Here is a 19,950-nt window from a genome sequence, read left to right as displayed (position 1 = left end):
GACTTCTGGCCTCTGGAGCTGTGGGACAGTAAATTTCTGTTGCTTAAGCCGTCCAGTTTGTGATACTTGTAACAGCAGCCCTAGCAGGCAAGCACACCTCTGCCCATATTGCTGCGTGGTCAGGCCACCAGGCCCCACCTCTCATACCTGTGAAAAGGTGGCTTCTTTTGAGAAGGAAAGGAGGGAGCTGAGTGTCCCAGAACAGAATCTTCTGGCTTCTCTATTCAAGTTTCTATTCCAGATTCTCAACAAGTCACGCTCGGCCCTCTCCAGGGCCTGTCCACGACTCTTTGCATTTGGTCGTTCACGTCTTCATTCATCCATTGTCCATCTGTTTATCCCTTCACCATGTCTTTCTTGCCCACATCCTGTGTGCAAACTGCTATTCTAGATGTTTGGCAACAGTGGGGAACGAGGCAGACAAAAGACCTGTCCTCACGGCACTTTCATACGGTCAGAGGACAAGACATTAGTCAAACAGTGCTGAAATCAGGGTTAGTTCTGACAGTGGTAAGAGCTGCAATGACAGAAACAGCAATTAGCTGGGGTCTTGTTGTCCCAGCGAACCATGACCCTGACCCCCACCTGCTTCCACCAATTGAAGACAAGCACGGCTCAGTTATAGATAAGCAGCCTTGTAGGGCTCTGAAGGGTCTTGCCGATCGTGAAAGGCTGTGTGTCTTGCGTCCAGACAGGGATGTTAGTTTGTGTCTGCCCCATCCCTGCAGCCGGGTATTTCGGGAGAGGTGCTTTCTAGCCAAGGTGGCAGGGACACATAACTCCTGCAGTGGCTGGATTTCCTAGATAAAGACCATGAGGTGACAACACCACAGGGCTGTGAGAGACTCGGGTGGTCTCTGCTGGAGGTTGGGGGCCCTAAGTGTAGTTCAGGGCAGTGCAACTCGAAGGGTCACTCCCGGGACCACTAGTGCCGCCGGCCCCAGATCTACTGAATCAGGACCTCTGGCGTGGGGACCTCAGGAGTTGCCACACGCTCCCCCAAGATGAGAAATACTGGTATCAGGTACAAGCATGGCAGTCCGGACAAATGGAGTCCAGCGTGAGAACTGGCTCTCTGCTTTCTGAGGTTTAGTTCTCCTATCTTATAAGGGCATAAAAATAGCACAACTTCCAGTACCGACTTCTAAAGTTATACGGAGGGTATTAATCAGTGCATGTAAGTGCCTGGGACCTGGCATGAGTACAGTAAACAGCAGCTAGTTTTTCTTTCATTATGATGTTGTTCTCCTGTCTGCATATGGAGAGCAGGCCTACCTACCCTAGCTTTGGAGCGCTGGGAGTTGGTCAAAAACCTCAGCGTGACCCGAGGAGGCCTCTCTTGGACAGGCTGGCTGGCTGGCCAGGTGCTTTTTGCCGCCCAGCAGGACTGGTGAGTCTGCTTACCTCACTGTCTTGTGACCCTGAGGGCTTATAGGCAAGAGTTGTCAGGAATCTGGCCTCGACTTGCTCTAGGAAGTATGGCCTCAGATAAGGCTACACACGCACGCTGTCATCACGAAACCAGACAGTGCAAAATCAGTGCCTGGCGCAGGATCTGAAGAAGGAAGGCTGTGGGCACTGGAGGAGGAGTGGGTGCAGGAGGGCGAGGTGATAAATAGGTGTGTGTGAAAGGGGAGGGAGTCATGGATTTCCCGGGAGGAGCCAGACACCAGGCAGGGTGGGAGCACAGTCTTGGTGTTCATGTTGCCTCTTTGACTTCTTGGTTAGGGCCCTTTAAGCACCTCTGTTCAGCTACCCAGGGAGTAGGAGGTTGCTTAAAGCTGTAATAAAGCTCTGTGCTTGAACCAGCTCTGCCACTGCTAGAGACAGCTGCCCTGAGCAGTTAAGAAGAAAACCACGGGACATGTATGCACACACTGAGCTAATTCCCAGAATGTGCATTTCCTGCCCCGCCCCACTCTTCTGCTGGGAACTTTTAACTGGGTGATGCTGGAGGGGCCCCCCATGGCATTAAGACTCCCAGGGCTGGCCGCATGGTGCAACTGGGCAGAGTCCGGCCAGCCTCCTCTGGCACAGGGCGGGAGGCGGGGCGCACACACCTCTTCAGAGGATGGAGGCCAAACAAGGCTCTTCCTCAGCTCCTTCCAAGGATTCCCTGGGAGGAAATCCGGTCGCTGGGCCACCATGCCAAGGTCACCCTGTCCCAGAGGGGGAGCCACAGCCCAGTTTGAAGTCCTTGCCTGCTAGGACACAGCCCTGGAGCGGCTGGGATGTGGCGGCCTCACCTGCATGCACAGGTGGCACCTTCCTGGTCTGTTCCTGACTTAGGTTTCCCTCTGCAGTGGGCTTCCCGACCCTAATCCCACCCCAAGCCCTGCAGAGATAACCAACAAGGCTCTGGCATATTCCATGGTGTGCTCTCCTGCCACCCCACCCCACCCAATGAGGCTCACAAAATAGGGCGAGAAGGCTAACACCCCAGCAAAAGATATGCCAGGCCAGGGACAAATCAGAGAGAGAGAAAAACCGTCATCTATTCCTGTTGACCTTACATTCAGGTATGTATTTTTGCCAATGATCCCGATTTTTATGACATGATTTATATGTCTTTTTGTTATCGGGATTCTTGAAAAACCACTTAAAATTGTTGATGAAAGACATATTTTTTAGTGGTAGTCCACTCCTTATTTCAAACCGGGTGAAATATAATTATGGGAAGAAAATGATCGCCAAGGCAGGGCACAGTCATGTCTAAGATACATGGAGAGTGCTGGGGTCTTGGTGAGTCGGCCACTGTGCCCCTTCAGCTTCGGTCCCTCTCTCCCTGCCCCCCTCTTCCCCTAGTCCCCGCCCACAGAAGAGGGTCCGATGCTCCTTTGCTCCTCCGGGAGCCCCACAGAGGCAAGGGAAGAAGGTGTCCCACCTCCTGTTAGCCCTACCCCTGCCCCCATTAAACAAGGCTTCTTGTCATACCTGTCCTCACGGAGCTTCCTGCGGCCCTCCCTGCCCAGCTCAACCCAGGCTCTGCCATCCTGTGGTTCCCAGACCTTCTGGCTCTCTCCCCTCCCCACACAGGGTTCTTTCCTCTCTGTCTTCCTCTCTGTCTGACCCGGAGGCCCCAGCATCCTGTTGCATCTGATGCCCTCTTCCACTGAGAGCCCTGCGTGGACTGCCCACTCCTGCTGGTAATTACCCCCAAGCCTGAATCTGCAGCCATGCCCACATCCGTGTGATGGCCTGGAAAGCCTCGGGACTTCAGGCTTTTCATGTGTCGCTTCTGTTCCGAGTGGCAGTTAAGCACAGTGCCGGATGCCGGAGCCTGCCCACTTGGGTGTGGGTCTGACACTTACTGTGTGCCCTTGGGCACATCTTCTCGCCTATTTTTGTGGTTGTTATTTTAATTGTGGTAAAACACACATAACTTAAATTTGACCATTTAAACCTTTTTTTTTTGGCGGCACGCAGGCCTCTCACTGTTGTGGCCTCTCCCGTCGCGGAGCACAGGCTCCCGACGCGCAGGCTCAGCGGCCAAGGCTCACGGGCCCAGCCACTCCGCGGCATGTGGGATCTTCCCGGACCGGGGCACGAACCCGCGTCCCCTGCATCGGCAGGCGGACTCTCAGCCACTGCGCCACCAGGGAAGCCGCATGTAAGCTATTTTTAAGCGTACAATTCAGCAGCATTAAGTACATTCACATCGTTGTGCAAATCCCCACCACTCATCTCCAGAATCCTTTTTGTCCTGCCAAACTGAAACTTTGGGAAATTCTGTCACATGTACAACATGAATGCACCTTGAGGACATTGTGCTAGGTGAAGTAAGCCAGTTACAAAAGGACAAATGCCGTATGATTCCACTTATATGGGGGTCACTAGAGTGGTCAAATCCATCCAGACAGAAAGTGGAACGGTGGGTGTCAGGGGCTGGGCAGAGGGGGAAGTGGGGGGCTGTTGTTTCAGGGGTATACAGTTTCAGTTTTGCAAAATGAAAAGAGTTTTAGAGATGGATGAACAGCAATGTGAATGTACTTAAACACTATCGAGCTGTACATTTTAAAAAATGGCCAAGATGGTAAATTTTATGTTGTGTGTAATTTACCACAATGAAAAACTCTTAAACTAAAAAAAAAAAAACAAAAACCCAAAGCTGGAAACTCTGTACACCCCTCCCCTCTTTTTGCCTGAGCTTCCTCGTTTGTAAAATAGGAATCATCACGCTACCCAGCTGATAGGGTTGTCGTAAGGATTTGCTGCGTAATATATATAAAGGTTTCACATCGTGCCTGGCTGTCTGAGTGCGCTCGTGTCCGCTATTATCATTATTAATGCTTCAGGTTGAGCAGGGCAGGAAGGGGACGAATCCGAAGATCTATTTTTCAGAGAAAGGGGACGGAGATGACAGGATGACATGGTGGAGGTGTGTTTTGGGGGAGGGGAGTCTATTCTGGGATGTTGGGAATATGCCCCTCAAGAAGGAGGAATTCCTCAAGGCTCGTTGACCTGAGCATCTGGGTCCCAGCAGAACTACCAACGTCTCCCAGTTACGTAGACGCTAATCATTTTAAGCTTATGTACAGCAGGCTGGAATTTCTGAGGCTTTTACCTAGCAGAAGGGTGAGCTGGATTCAGTTTTGGTACAAACCAGATAAGCCGAGTGCAGGAGAGTTTTCTGAATTTCTTAACAGAATAAACGACCTCCAAGTCCTTCGGCAGGCCTTTCTGGGAATACGGTGGCAAATTGTCTCACCTTCGAGTTGAGTACATAGATCCTCATAGCAATTTTAAAACATGTATTCGTTTTTAAAGAATTACGACAATATAAAATGTAATGACATTTAATAAACAACTGTACTGACAGGAAAAAAATCACACCCTTGTGAATCCAGGAAGTATAGCCCCCAATTATATTGGGGTCCTACCCCAGGGAATCCTTGGTCCTGGACTCTGCCCCCCACGCTGTCCCCCCTCTGTGACTGCAGGATGGCAACTGAGCAGAGTCCCCCAATGCTGTGGAAAGATCCAGCTGCAGATGGGCAGCAAAGACTAATGAGGGGTTTTACAGCATCTGCTGGACCAAATGTTTTCTGACATTTGTATTAACTCTCTTGGGCTCTCGCTCCAAGGCCTCTAATGACCTCATTTCCCCTAACTTTCCCCTCTGGCCGGCCCCAGGCAAGCACAGCGGTCTCCTGAGGGAGGGACTGGGGAGTGGGGACCACAGCCTGCTGCTCTTACACCCAGCGTCCAGGGTGTGAGCGTGGATGCGGGGGGCTTGCATGGCTGCCTAAGAGTAAGAGCTGCGGGACCCCTCAGCACCTCACCCCTTCCCGCTGCCCTCCATCCTTAGGCAGTGGCTGCAGCAGTAATGCTGGGAGCGCTGGAGACATCGGTTTTTCTTCTTTCTTCTTTTATAGCTTTTTGAGGCTTAATTGACATACAATAAACTGTACCTATTTAAAGTATGCACTTTAATAAGTGTGACATATGTAAACCCCATGAACCCACGAGATAATGAACATATCCACCCTCCCCTCCAATTTCCCCCCTCCCCCTCCATACCTCCCTAATCCACCCCCCCCCCCCCCGCAGGCAGCCATTGATCTGCTTTTTGTCACTACAAATTCATTTCATTTTATAAAATTTTACATAAATGGAATGGTACATTATATACTTTTTTTTGCTCCAGATTCTTTTCACTCAGCTTACTTATTTTGTGATTCATTCATTTTTGCATATATCACTGGCTCATTCCTTTTTGTAGCCGAGTAGTAGTCCATAATTTGTCCATCTAACTGATGATGGGCATTTGTGTACAGGTCTTTGTGTGGACATATGCTTTCATTTCTTTTGGGTAAATGGCTAGGAGTGGAAGAGCTGTATCACATAAAAGGTACATGTTTATTTAAGAAACTGTCTCACTGTTTTCCAAATTGGTTGTACCATTTTACATCCCCACCAGCAGTGCATGTGAATTCCAGTTCCTCCGCATTCTTGCCAGCATTTGGCACTGAAGGTCTTTTTTTTTTTTTTCCAATATATTTATTTATTTATTTATTGGCTGCATTTGGTCTTTGTTGCTGCGCGCAGGCTTTCTCTAGTTGCGGCGAGCGGGGCCTACTCTTCATTGAAGTGCACGGGCTTCTCATTGCGGTGGCTTCTTTTGTTGCACAGCTCGGGCTCTAGGCGCATGGGCTTCAGTGGTCGTGGCGCACAGGCTCCAGTAGTTGTGGCTCACGGGCTCTAGAGCGCAGGCTCAGTAGTTGTGGCGCACGGGCTTGGCTGCTCCGCGGCATGTGGGATCTTCCCGGACCAGGGATCGAACTCATGTCCCCTTCATTGGCAGGCAGATTCTTATCCACTGTGCCACTTTTTTCTTAATTAAAAAAAATTTTTGGCCACACTGTGCAGCATGCAGGATCTTATTTCCCCAACCAGGGATCGAATCCGTGCCCCCTGCAGTGGAAGCGCAGAGTCTTAACCACTGGACAGCCAAGGAAGTCCTGGCACTGAAGGTCTTTAATCACAGACATTCTAATAAGTGTACTTTGTGGTTTTGATTTCCATTTCCCTAACTAAAGATTTTGAGCATCTTTTCATATGCTTATTTGCCATCTGTATATCTTCTTTGGTGGAGTGTCTATTTTTAACATTGGGTTGTTTGTGTCTTTATTATTGAGTTTGGAGAATTTTTAAAAATATAATTTAAACATGAGTCTTTTATCAAATATATGCACTGCAGTCTGTGACTCGTCTTTTAATTCTCTTAATGGCGTCTTATGAAAAGTACAAAATTTTGATTTTAAGAAGTCTAGTTTATCAATTTTTAATTTTATGGATCATGCTCTCATGTCATGTCTAAGAAATCCTTGCTTAACAGAAGGTCACAAAGGCTTTTTCTTATGAGTTCTTCCAGATATTTTATAGATTTGGTTTTACATTTAGGTTTATGATCCATTTTGAGTTAATTTTTATATATGCTAAAAGGTATGAAACCAAATTTACTTATTTGCATATGCATATCCAATTTTCCCAGCACCACTTGTTCAAAGGCTATTTTTGCTCAACCGAATTGCCTTTGCACCTTTGCAGAATATTACTTATGCATTGGATTCTAGGACTGCCTAACAAAGTACCACAACTTGATGGCTTAATACAACAGAAATTTAACTCTCTCCCAGTTCTGGAGGCCAGAAGTCCAAAACCAAGGTATTGGCAGGCAGCATTCCCTCTGGAGGCTCTAGGGGAGAATCCTCTCTTGCCTCTTCCAGCTTCAGACATTCCTTGGTTTGTGGCAGTGTAACTCCAATCTCTGCTTCTGTCTTTACCTGGCCTTCTCCCCAAGCATCTCTGTGTCTTCCCTTCTTCTTATAAGGATAACTGTCATTGCGTTTAAGGCCAATCCTTAATCCAGAATGATCTCATCTTAAGATCCGTAACTTAATTACGTCTGCACGGACCCTTTTTCCAAATAAGGTCACAGTCACAAGTTCCAGGTAGACATATGATTTTCATGGAGGGGGGACAGGAGTCACCACACTACTGGCATCTATGTGGCTCTATTTGGTTACTATAGCTTTATAATAAGTCTTTTTTGGGGGGCTGTGTTGGGTCTTCATTGCTGCATGTGGGCTTTCTCTAGTTGCAGTGAGCGGGGGCTACTCTTCGTTGCGGTGCGCTGGCTTCTCATTGCACTGGCTTCTCTTGTTGCGGAGCACAGGCTCTAGGTGCACGGGCTTCAGTAATTGTGGTGCATTGGCTCAGTGGTTGTGGTGTACAGATTTAGTTGCTCCATGGCATGTGGGATCTTCCCAGACCAGGGATCGAACCTGTGTTCCCCTGCATCGGCAAGCAGATTCTTAACCACTGCGCCACCAGGGAAGTCCTATAATAAGTCTTGAAATCAAGTAGTGTTAGTCCTCCAACTTTGTTCTTTTTCAAAGTCGTCTTGGCTATTCTAGGTCCTTTGTATTTTCATGTGAATTTTGGAATCAGCCTGTCAGTTTCTACATAAAAGGACTAGTGGGATTTTGGGGAAATTGTGTTGAATCTATTTGGGGAGAATTAACAGCTTAACAACATTGAGTCTTCCAAAGTATAACCAAAGTATATCTCTCCATTTATTTAGATCTTCTTTAATTTCCCCCAGCAATGTTTTATAGTTTTCAACATACAGGTCTTTCTATCTATTGTCATGTTTATCCCTATTTCATATTTTTTGATGCTATTGAAAAGGATATTGTTATTTTAATTTCAATTCTGCTTGTTCACTGATAGTGTGTAGAAATCCAATTGATTTGTGGATATTTACCTGTATCTTACAATCTTACTAGACTCACTTATTAGTTTTAGTGACTTTTTTGTAGAGTCAATCAGATTTTCTTCATAGATGATCATATCATCTGAGCATAAAAACAGTTTTACTTCTTCCTTTCCAGTTTGGATTTCTTTTCTTTGCCTTATGCATTGGTTGGAATCTCCAATGCAACGTTGGTAAAAGTAGTGAGCGTGGACATTCTGCTGTGTACCTGATCTTAGGGGGAAAGTATTCAGTCTTTCACTACTAAGTATGATGTTAGTTATAGGTACGGTGACCAACTGTCCCAGATTTCCCAGAACTGAGGGATTTCCTGGGGTGTACCACTTTCAGTGCTAAAACTGGGGTAGCCCCAGGCAAACTAGGACAATTGATCACCTAATTGTGGGGTCAGTTTCAACGACTTTTTCTCCTTATCATAGGTTGTATTTTCCTATTTCTTTACAGGAGTGGTAATTTTGTTTTGGATGCCAGACATTGGGAGTTTCACTTTGATGGGCGCTAGATATTTTTGTATTCATATAAATGCCCTTGAACTTGTTGCAGGATGCAGCAGTTTTATCCTTTCAGGTCTTTAAGATTTGTTAGGTGAGATGAAAGCAGTATTTAGTCTAGCGCTAACTGTTTTTCACTACTGAAGCAAGACCCTTCTGAGTAATCTCCCCATAAATTATGAATTTCTTCCCTGGGTAATTTGAGAGTTTCAGACTTGACTGAAGTTGACCTCTACTGTACCCTATTTGGAGAATATGTATTAAATAACACCATCTCAGAGAAATGGGAGATAGAATTTGGAGACTAAGATATACCTTTAGAAATAAGATCGAAATAAAACTCTGAGGATTTAGGTGACATTATTCTGAATGTTTTGGCTTACTTACAGATTTCTGCATTACCTTTCCTGAAATCAGCTTCAGAAGGTCCTTATCAAGATCTGTTACCTCGAAGTTTATTCTACCAAAACCTTGAAAAGAAGGACACATCCTTAATACTACAGTACCTGAGACAGAAGTATAAATGTGGGAATATTATTCTGTACTTTGTAGTAATGGGGATGGAAACTGGGAAAATAAAATAAAAAATATAAAGTCAAAAAAAAATTATGAATTTTTCCAGTCTGGTGGGAGTAGGAAGTATTCCCAGCCCTGTGTGAGCTCTGGGCACTCTTTCCTTTATCTTTTTGGGTGGTTATTTCCCCAGCCACGGGTAGTTGCCTTACACACATATGCTGATCTACGCTCTGCTGAAAATTTGATTTCCAGGGTTTTCTCTGTGTAACTCTCTCCTCTTAGATACTCTCTTGCATGTACTATAGCTGCCTGGGTCTCCCCAGACCCCCAGCTCCTTCTCCCCCTTCATAAATACTGCTGGGTTCCACCTCGGTTCCCCTTCCCTGCACTGTGGCTTAGACATTCTCTCAAGGCTGTAAACTGGGGCATCTCTTGGGTATCACTGACCTTTGTTGCCTGATGTCTGGTGTCTTAGAAGCCTAATTTCTATGTCCCTCCATCAGGCTAGGAGCTCCCAGCAGGTGCTATGCTTGCTCTTATCAGGCTGGGTGCTGCTCAAGCACAGGTAAGACCTGAGCCTCCTCCTTCCTCTTTACCCTTTCTTCAAAGCATGTTTAAGTCCATCACATTTTACTGCCTGGTTATTCTCCCCCAAATACCCGTTTGCTTTCATGTGTCACAAGTTCTGCTTCAATCCCTTCAGATTGCCCTTTCTTGCCTTGATTGTTCCTGAGGCCACACATCCTCCAGGAAGTCTTCCTGGATGGAGTGAGATAGATGACGCATCTCCTTGTCACACCATCTGCCCATGAGTTTATGAATCCTTTTTCCCTTGTTTACCGTTGTCACAGCAGCTCCTCAGAACTCCCATCCCCAGTCTGCACACCTTCAAAGGGTGCCCTGCACTTGCATTCCCGTAGAGTCGTGCCACACTCAGCCCTAAGGAAGGGTTTGAAAGCAGACACTCCATGGGCTTCCTCATTTCTAATCTCCAATCACATCATCGCTCTGCTTGGAATGCTCTTCTGGACATTCTCCTGTCGAAATTCTACTCAAGTCCCAGTTAAATGGGGCCTCAGTGAAACCATCCCGGGTCCCACAGGGTGTGGTAGTGACTTCTTTCTCTGCCCTCCCATGATCTCATCAGAGTCTGCCTTTGAACACCGCTGGTTGTGTCCGGGCCTTTCTCCCTGACTAGAGTGTGCCTTTCATGAAGACAGGGGCCATGAAATACTCATTTCTGTATTCCTGGCTCTTAATACAGGGCCTGGCCTGGCAGGAGCTCAGTGATTGAGGAGTAAATGACCAGATGAACTGAGGTCAAGTGGAAGCTGCAGACAGCAGACATCCTCAGCCCTTCCGGGAAAGTCTCGGGTGTAGCAAATCAGAGTTCTTTAGGGGCTCAAGGCAGGCTGAGTAGGGGGGCACTTTGGGCCATTAGGGTACATGGGTCAGCTCCGGGCAAAGCCAGGGGAGTGGCAAGACTCAGTTCAACGTCCAGCCCGCCGTGTTGACATCATCATGTTGCTGGACGTTAAAACCTTGTAGAGGAATGCTCAGTGAGTTTGTGAAAGAGGACACCCACCACGTGCACCTGCACATGCTTGTGTGTGTATAGGGACCACTTAGGCAAACGCAGGAATTACCACACAAGGTCACATCCACATGTAAATGCGCAGATGTGCACTTGGATTGCCAGGTGTGTAGAGATGCACGCGAGGCTTACACGAACACACACACACACACACACACACACACACACAGGCTCAGCAGTCTTTGAGAGCCCACAAAACACAGCGAGTGTGATCACAGTTGTTAAAGGGCAGGGAAGTGAGAGCCCGGAGCATGGGCTGTCTCCTGACAACCAAAGCCAAAGGATGCTTGGAGGGGCTGAACACTGAACGCCTTCTTTTCCTCTTTTCCAGAAAGTAGTCTGGGACTTTAGCTAGACCCTTGCAGCTTTGCCCCAGTAAGGAAACACAGCGTCTGATGCTGCTGGAAAGAGCAAGGGGGCGTGTGTGTGTGTGTCCTCTGCCCAGGAGCTCCCCAAGGGCAGGGAGCCTGTCTTCTACAATGAGGCTGAGCCTGTCTTGAGGGAAGACCCTGCCTCCCTTGGGCTCCTCCCAAGGGAACAGGCATTGCTTCCTCCTCACCTTCCCACACCTGGAGGGCCCCGGAGCAGTGGTTCTGAGCTGGGTTTCTCAGTGACTTGTTGCACACTCTCCCTTACAGATCTTGGGAAATCCTGGCTGCCGAGGCCCCAGCGAGCCACCAACCTTCGGGATTCAATCACTGGAGGCCCGGGCAGTGATTCTGTTCAGTCCCCGCTGCAGGGCCCCCAGGACCGGGGCGCTCAGGTGTCCTGGCAGATCGGAATCGCTAGGGAGTTGTAGAGAACCTGAGGTTTCCTCCATAATTTACATCCTTGCTCCTCCCTGGACGGGATCACATGGCCCCGGACAAAGTGGGTGAACCCTATGCCGGGGGAACCTGATCTCCTAGGTCGGGTAACAACAACAAGGCGAACAATGCAAGGATTACCCTGAACTCTGGCCAGAGCTCAGGGAGCTCCGGAGCCGCAGCCGGCAGGAGGCCAGTGACCTGATAGGGCCGCTTAAGCTCAGCAGTGGCCTTTCACTTGCTGGGGGTGGAGGGTAATTAGGGAACAGGAAGCTGAATGCTCTGGGAGCCTTAGGAAAAAGAAGGCGGCTCTGTTTTGCCCAACCTCACTAGCCTGTGGGGCTGCTGAATGAGGTTACTCCGGTGTGGGTGCCTCACTCCCCCACCCTGTCTCTGCTGTTGACCGAACTGGAGGGTCTGCTGATCTCGTGCCTGTTCCTTGTTCTCTACCTGTGCTCCGGGCTCATCCCCTCCCCGTGTCCCATGCCTTGGTTCTCCTGAATCCGCACCCTTCTCTCTCCACTGGCTCCATTCCCTCAATGTATAAACACACCTGGGACTTGGGTATCTTAAATTCCCCTTTGTCCCTCACCAGCCCCCTTCTCTCCTTCCCTTCTTGGATCAGCCACTGGAAAGAGACTGAGGGCAACACGCCCTCCACGCTGCACCCTGCCCACATTCCACTTGTCTCCACCTGCTCCACTGACACAGAGACACCCCCATGATTTATATACCCACAAACTCTCCTGGGCACCTGAATATTCCACAGGCAGACTCATTCATCAAACGTTTGTAAAATACTTTCTTTGTGACAGACACTGAGCAATAAGGTGAGTACAATGAGGGTTAAAGAGCTTATTTGATGGTAAACAGATATGTAAACCAACACTTACTAATCTGATTATTAAGGAATGTAACTGAAATCTGCCCAGAATGTTATGAGAACCCAGGGAAGTGCATCAAACTGGGAGGGGAGGAGCAACCGGTCACAGTAGTCTTTCTGGAGGAATTGGGTTGGAACTGAGTTTTAAAGGATGTATAAGAAGTGGGTAGAAGAAATTGGGATTCTGGCTGCAGGACTCTTTCAATTTTAAGTGACAGGACTAACTTAAGCAAACCAGGACTATATAACTTGGCCGACCAGGTGAAGTGGCTTCAGAGCCTCAAAAATAGAACTACCCCATGACCCAGCAATCCCACTACTGGGCATATACCCTGAGGAAACCATAATTCAAAAAGATACATGCACCCCAGTGTTCATTGCAGCACTGTTTACAATAGCCAGGTCATGGAAGCAACCTAAATGTCCATCAACAGATGAATGGATAAAGAAGATGTGTCGCATATATACAGTGGAATATTACTCAGCCATAAAAAGAAACAAAGTCGAATTACTTGTAGTGAGGTGGATGGACCTAGGGTCTGTCATACAGAGAGAAGTAAGTCAGAAAGAGAAAAACAAATACTGTATGCTAACGCATATATATGGAATCTAAAAAAAAAAAAAAAAATGGTACTGATGAACCTAGTGGCAGGGCAGGAATAAAGAGGTCGACATAGAAAATGGACTTCAGGACATGGGGTGGGAGGGCGAAGCTGGGGCAAAGTGAGAGTAGCATCGACATGTATACGCTACGGAATGTAAAATAGTTGGCTGGTGGGAAGCAGCAACATAGCACAGGGAGATGGGTTCAGTGCTTTGCAATGACCTAGAGGGGTGGGATAGGGAAGATGGGAGGGAGGCTCAAGAGGGAGGGGATATGGGGACATGTGTATGCATATGGCTGATTCTCTTTGTTGTGCAACAGAGACTAACACAGTACTATGAAGCAATTTTACTCCCATAAAGATGTATTTAAAAAAAAAAAAAGCCTTCAGATCTGCTGCTCTTCTTGTCTCTCCATGTTGGACTCATTCTCTCCTAACCAGTTAAGCTTCCTCTGTGTTTCAGTGGGCAGAAGGAGCATGGCCACAGGAAGTTCCAGGCTTACATCACTTCAGTTTGTTGGCCCCACAAGAAAGAGAAAACTATCCCAGCACCCATATATGAAATCCCAGAGAAGGGCTCTGATTGGTCCAGATTGGGTCATGTGCCAATCCTGGACCAATCACTGAGGGCTGGGGTACTATGATTGATGAGGCCTGGATCTTCTGCCCAATCCTGGGGCTGGGGAGCAGGATACTGTGATTGGTAGCTCCATCAGGGCCACACAGAAAGAGACAGGGGAGGCAAGCCAAAGGAGGGGATACTGAAAACACAAAAACAACAATATTCGTAATAGAGAACTTTCTAAACAGAGAGAATCGCATGTACAAACCTATACAACAGCCATGGAATGTGCCTAGGAATTACTAGTAGTTTCCTATAGCTGGATCTAAGGATGAACTTGGATGAGTGGCAAGAAATAAACCTAGAGAGGAAGAAAGAATTTGGGGGGCCATATGTGCTGAACAACAGAGTTTAAATATTATCCTAAAAGCTATGGGGAACCTTGGGAAAATATTACATCATGTATTTATATGATCAGATTCTTATATTTGGGAAAAAATCCTCTTGGCCCTAAAACTGTTCTTTTCTTCCTTATTTCAGTTAATGCCATCCCCATCTTGCCAGTTCCATGAGCTGAAATCTGGGGAACTTGGGGCTGTCTGTCTCCCTCAGCCAAGTTCTCCCTGGATCCCCTCCACATTAGCCATTCCTTTCCATTCTATGACACTGTCTTAGTTCAGGCCCAGGTCTGTTCTTGCAAAGACTACTATGGTGGGCCCTGCTAACTTAGACCAAGGCATCCACTCTTGGGAGGTTTCTGTGACCCAGCCCAGGCTGGGTTAGACCTAGTTCTCTCTGCTTCCATCCATAGTACACACCCTGCTCATAGCAGTCATCTCTGCATTATAACTGTGCACCATCTGGCTCTGACCATATGCTCTGTGTACATAGGCTCTGTGGATGCCTCAGGAGCATGACCCTGTTTTTCATTTCTTACCCCAGCTGCGCTGATGGTGTCCAGCACACTATAGACACTGGGTAAATATTTGTTGATCAATGAAAAGACAAATGAATAAATGAATCCCACCTCCTACCACTAAGGCAAATTTAAACGCACCCATAACTGAAAACAAAACAAAACAAAAAACATTCTAAGGCCTTAGCGAGGCTCTTGAAACAATGGTGTTTTCCTCCTGAATTTCCAGGGCTCATGCTCTGTTTTCTCTATCCTTCCAGCTCCTCTTTTCACTTTCCCTCACTCTATGGAACCGTGAACAGGGAATGTTGCCTGTTAACAAAGAAGGTTGCCCGTCATCTCAGTTCTACAAGGATCAAGCCTTTAGCCACTGCAGCCACCCACCGACCACATGCCCTTAAGGGAATTCAGGATATAGAAAAGCAGGATGCATTCTGTGCTTTGGATACTGGCCCTAGATAGTTAAGATGCAAATCTAAGGAATAATTTCAAATGATCCCAGATTCTTGCCTCTTCCCGTGCATAGAAAAGTACTAAAATCATTAATTCGAGATGTCTGTTCTTTGTGATGAGCAATAATCTTTAGGTGTTTAACTACATGTTTGTTTGTTTGTTTTCCAGCAAAAAAACTCCTCTATATCCTGGCTCCTCCCTTACTACTTCAGAGCAGTTCCTCAGAGCAACCTGAGAGGCTGTAGTCTCCTGGGCTATAGTCCTCAGCAGGTCCCCAAATAAAACTTAACTCACAACTTTTAGGTCGTGCGTTTTTCTTCAGTTGACAGAACTTTCTATCTTGTCTATCACTGCACACTGAAGTCTGCTGTGTGTGTGTGTGTGTGTGTGTGTGTGTGTGTGTGTGTGTGTGTGTGTATACAGGAAATGCTTTGTAACAAATCCCTCCAACCATTAGTGGCTTAAAATATTACACACGCATTATCTCAGAGTATCTGTGTGTCAGGAATCTGGGCACAGCTGAGCTGGGCCCTCTGTTTCAGGGAGTGTCACCCAGCTGTAACTAGGTTTCTGGGGCCTGATCCACTTCCGAGCTCCTTTACATGGGTGGTGGCAGGGTTCAGTCCCTTGCTGGCTACTGGCTGGGGGCCACCCTCAGTTCCTTGCCAGGTCAGCCTCTCTACCATGGCAGCTGGTTTCATCAAAGTCAGCAAAAGACAGAGTCAGCTACATAATTTTTTGTAACCTAATCACAGATGTGACATTCCATCACCTTTGCTGTGTTGTATTTGTCAGAAGCAAGTTACTAGGTTCAGCTCATACTCAAGGGAAGGTTGTGAGTACCAGGGGATGGAGTCATTGGGGACCATCTTAGGAGTCTGCCTGTCACAGGGTGTAGCCATTAAAATCATGAAACTGTTTGAATGTCACCTTTGCTCTTTCATACTGAATAAAAACAGAGCTCCATCAACACTTTTGTGTTAACCCCCTGATTAAATCAATTTATTTATTTAAATAAATACTTTGCTGTCTAACGTTAAATTGAAAACCAAATGATTTCTAACTTTGTTTGCTGACCTCCTTATGGGCAAAGTGAGCTGACATATCTTTTGGGGCTAAGATGATAATTCGGGGTGTTGTGTTTGCAAGCAAGAGGGCTAATAAGTTGGCTCCAGTAACCGAGCTATGGGAAGGGCCTAGGGACAGCCGCAACAAGACCTGCAGTGTCCCCAGGCCTCTCTCTGCACACCTTGTGTCTGCATTGTCCCTCATGGCCACCCACGGCTCCAGGCTCCCTCTCCCGGCCTGGCCAGTAGAATAAAACTGAGACTCATGCTCTCAGGCCTCGAGGTCTAAATTGCTAAGAAGAGGCTCTGTTTTCCTCAGTTTGACTCACATGCCCATCTCTGGACCAGTCAAGGGCAGTCAGTGGTGGTGCCATGGCGCTCAGTTTGGGGCGGGTGTTGGGTCCCAGGGCAACCCCTGTGCTGGGCAGTGGTGGTTCTGTCAGAGCGTGGCTGTCTCCGTGGCACCACATGATTGGAAAAGGCCAAGCCAATTTTCTGGAAGAGGGAGGAGAGCGGGACAGATAAGACGAAAGCTCCGTCTTGCCCTCCCTGTGTGTCTCTCTCACAAGGCACTTATCTAAAGGGAATAAAACTTGGGTGGTGGGGCAGGAATTGAAATCTGGGATCCATCCCCACCCACTAGTTATATGACCACAGGCTGGTTCACTTCTCTCTAGACCCTGGCTTCGCAATGCATGAGGAGGGAATTATAGTACCTGTCATTCTTGCTCCAGAGAGAGGCTGCGAGTGGAAGCTGTAAAGGACTGAATGGTGTCTCCCCAAAATTCATATTTACATAGGACCTCGGAATGTGACTTTGTTTCAAGAGCATCTGGAGATATAATTAATTAAGGATCTTGAGACGAAATGATCCTGGGTTTAGGGGGTCTCTAAATCCAGCGACTGGTGTCCCTATAAAAAGAGAGAGGGCACAGAGAGACAGAGGAAAAAGGCCACGTGAAGACGGAGGCAGAGATTGGAGAGGCGCGCCTACAAGCCAAAGGATGGTGAGCACTGAGGGAAGCCACCAGAAGCCAGGAGAGAGGAACAGGGAGGTCTCTGCCTCACAGCCCTCAGAAGGAACCAATCCAGCAGGCACCTGGACTTCAGATTTCTGTCCTCCTGAACTGTGAGAGAATAAATGTCTGTTGTTCTAAGCCATTGAGTTGGTGGTAATTTGTTATGGCAGCCGTAGGAAACGATACATAAGGTTAAGATGAAAAGCGTGAGAAACACACAGCATTATGGGATCAAGAATGTTATTACAATCAGCACAGTGATTCCACAGAAACCTATTGAACTCAGAGATCTTTTTTGCCTGGTTCTGAGCGCTGCCCGGATCTCTTCGTTATGTTGTCGCCACATCCATAGCCTTAATCCAGCCGTAGCCACCTCTCTGTCATCTGTGCAGGTGTGACCTGCAGCTTGGAAATCATCACTGAGCTCAGAGGAGGAAGTTACGTGGACAGCTCTGGACACTGACCACTGAGTGCTCCCCCACTTGCTGCCACTGTTCTAAGCGCTCCATGAGGGCACCATGCTCTCGGCGTTTTTTTGCAGATGGAGAGATTGAGCGCCGCAGTGAGAAAGTGGCGGCGCTACGAGCAGAATCCAAGGGTCAGGCTTCAGAGCCTGTGTGCGTGAACTGCCTCACTGTGCTCCCTCGGGCAGTGAGGATCACCCCTTCCTGATTTATTGGGGACAACACAGCTATTACCAGAGCCTTGGGCTGCCAGCCTGCCCTGCCTCCTCCCATCTCTGCCCCCTCATCCAAAGCGATGGCAGACTCTGAAAATCCCCGTGTTCTCTAATCCCGCTCCACCTCAGGCCAGCCCGGCCTTTGGTCTCCTCACTGGATGCCCAGCCCCCAGTAGCAAGGGAAATGAGCTGGTTAGAAATGGGAACCATGGGCTTCCCAGGTGGCACAGTGGTTGAGAATCCGCCTGCCGATGCGGGGGACACGGGTTCGTGCCCCGGTCCGGGAAGATCCCACATGCCGCGGAGCGGCTGGGCCCGTGAGCCATGGCCGCTGAGCCTGCGCGTCCGGAGCCTGTGCTCCGCGACGGGAGAGGCCACAGCAGGGACAGGCCCGCGTACCGCAAAACGAAACCAAAAAGGACGGTTGTTTATAGTATGAGAGCTGAAACAAGAAGCTCCCACCTCATCTGAATGTGCACATCAGCCACTCAGAATTTTCACTGCCCTTTACTTGTCTCTGAATGACTCCGAAAGTACTGGATGTATTGATCTTGGGGTTGTAAATAAGTTCTAGCAAATAGGTGGGCTTGCAAATAATGGAATCTGAAATCAAGGAGGATCAGCTGTATTTAGTTGTGTCATATTTCTCCTGACTAGAAGATAAGCTCCGGGAGACCTTGTCTGCTTTGTTCACTGCCACATTCCCAGCTCCTTGGTACAATGCTCAGCACACGGGAAGTATTCAGTACATGATTGCTGACAGAAAGAAAAAATAAAAGGCAGGAAGGAAGGCGGGAGGATGTGAGGGAGCTCCTCTGGGGGTGGTGGAGGAACTTACCACGTTCTTCGTCTGGCCACCTCCCCACCCCATGCTGTCAGGTAACACCCTGGTCTCAGTTCCCCAACCCAATGTCTGACCAAGAGTTGATGATCAGATTCTCTTTTATTCTCCCCTGGACTCTTCTGGGAGGTGAGAGCAAGGAGCTGCCTGACCGTCCAGTTTAGTGTCTGCGGGCATTTGCACCTGCTTCTGTTTAGCTCTGATTTCTGTCTCTCGCAGGCAGAGTGCAAAGTCTCCTGGGCCAAGAGTCAGAAACCCTGATTTATGATATCAGACCTACCACCAATTAGCTGTGAGACTTTGGGGGGTCATTTCCCCTCCTTGGCCTCAGTTTCCTCGTGTGTTTTAAAAAAAGGATAAGGTCACTTATCCTCTTGTCTTTTGTGACAATCAAATAGCATAAGTGTATATAAAAATGCAGTGCAAACTGTAACGTTCCCTCCAATGGCATGTATTATCAGTGTTATTTTACCCCGGTCCTCTTGTCAATGGAATATTAGATTACAAGTGGCTTAAACCGATCCTTGTCTCACACATTGAGAAGCCTGGAAGGAATTCCAAGATTCAGCAGCTTGACACTGTCCAGGCTCTGGGTTGGCATCTCTACCATGCTCTTGACTTTGTCACTAGAAGGCTGTAGCCACTCCAGGCTTTAGCCTCTCACACCGCCAGTCACCACAGGAAGGTGCGGGCAGTGTGGGAGCCGGTTAGAAACGTGAACCAGCTGTTGTCAAGCTCAGGTGCTTAATATCAGGTGGGAGGGCACAGGCACCGGGGAAGTTGCTGATGGGGAGGAGGGAAGAGGCTCCCTCATCTATTTAATTTTAATCAAGCATGAAAAACTCTTTCTCGGAAGCCCCCAATAGACTAACTCTCAGATTCTATTGCCCGGGACTGGGTTACACTAATAAGCTGATTACTGGTACAGAATGAGATTCCAAACCAATCATGGTTCATCCATGGTTCATGGGTGGGGGGAGGGCCCTTGCGGGCGCAGGAGCCAAGATTACCTGCCACATGTGCTGCCTCGTCTTCTCCTGGCCCTCCTGCACCCCCTCCTGCACCATCTCCTGCATCCCCTCCTGCATCCCCTCCTGCACCCCCTCCTTCATCCCCTCCTGTATCCCCTTCTGCATCCCCTCTTGCATCTCCCCCTGCATCCCCTCCTGTATCCCCTCCTGCAGCCCCTGTTCCATCCCCTCCTGCATCTCCTACCACAGCCCCCAGCCTCTCTCGCTGC

The sequence above is a fragment of the Phocoena phocoena genome, chromosome 1 (assembly GCF_963924675.1).
Source record: "Phocoena phocoena chromosome 1, mPhoPho1.1, whole genome shotgun sequence".
Lineage (NCBI taxonomy): Eukaryota > Metazoa > Chordata > Mammalia > Artiodactyla > Phocoenidae > Phocoena > Phocoena phocoena.
This window is presented reverse-complemented; position numbering follows the sequence as displayed.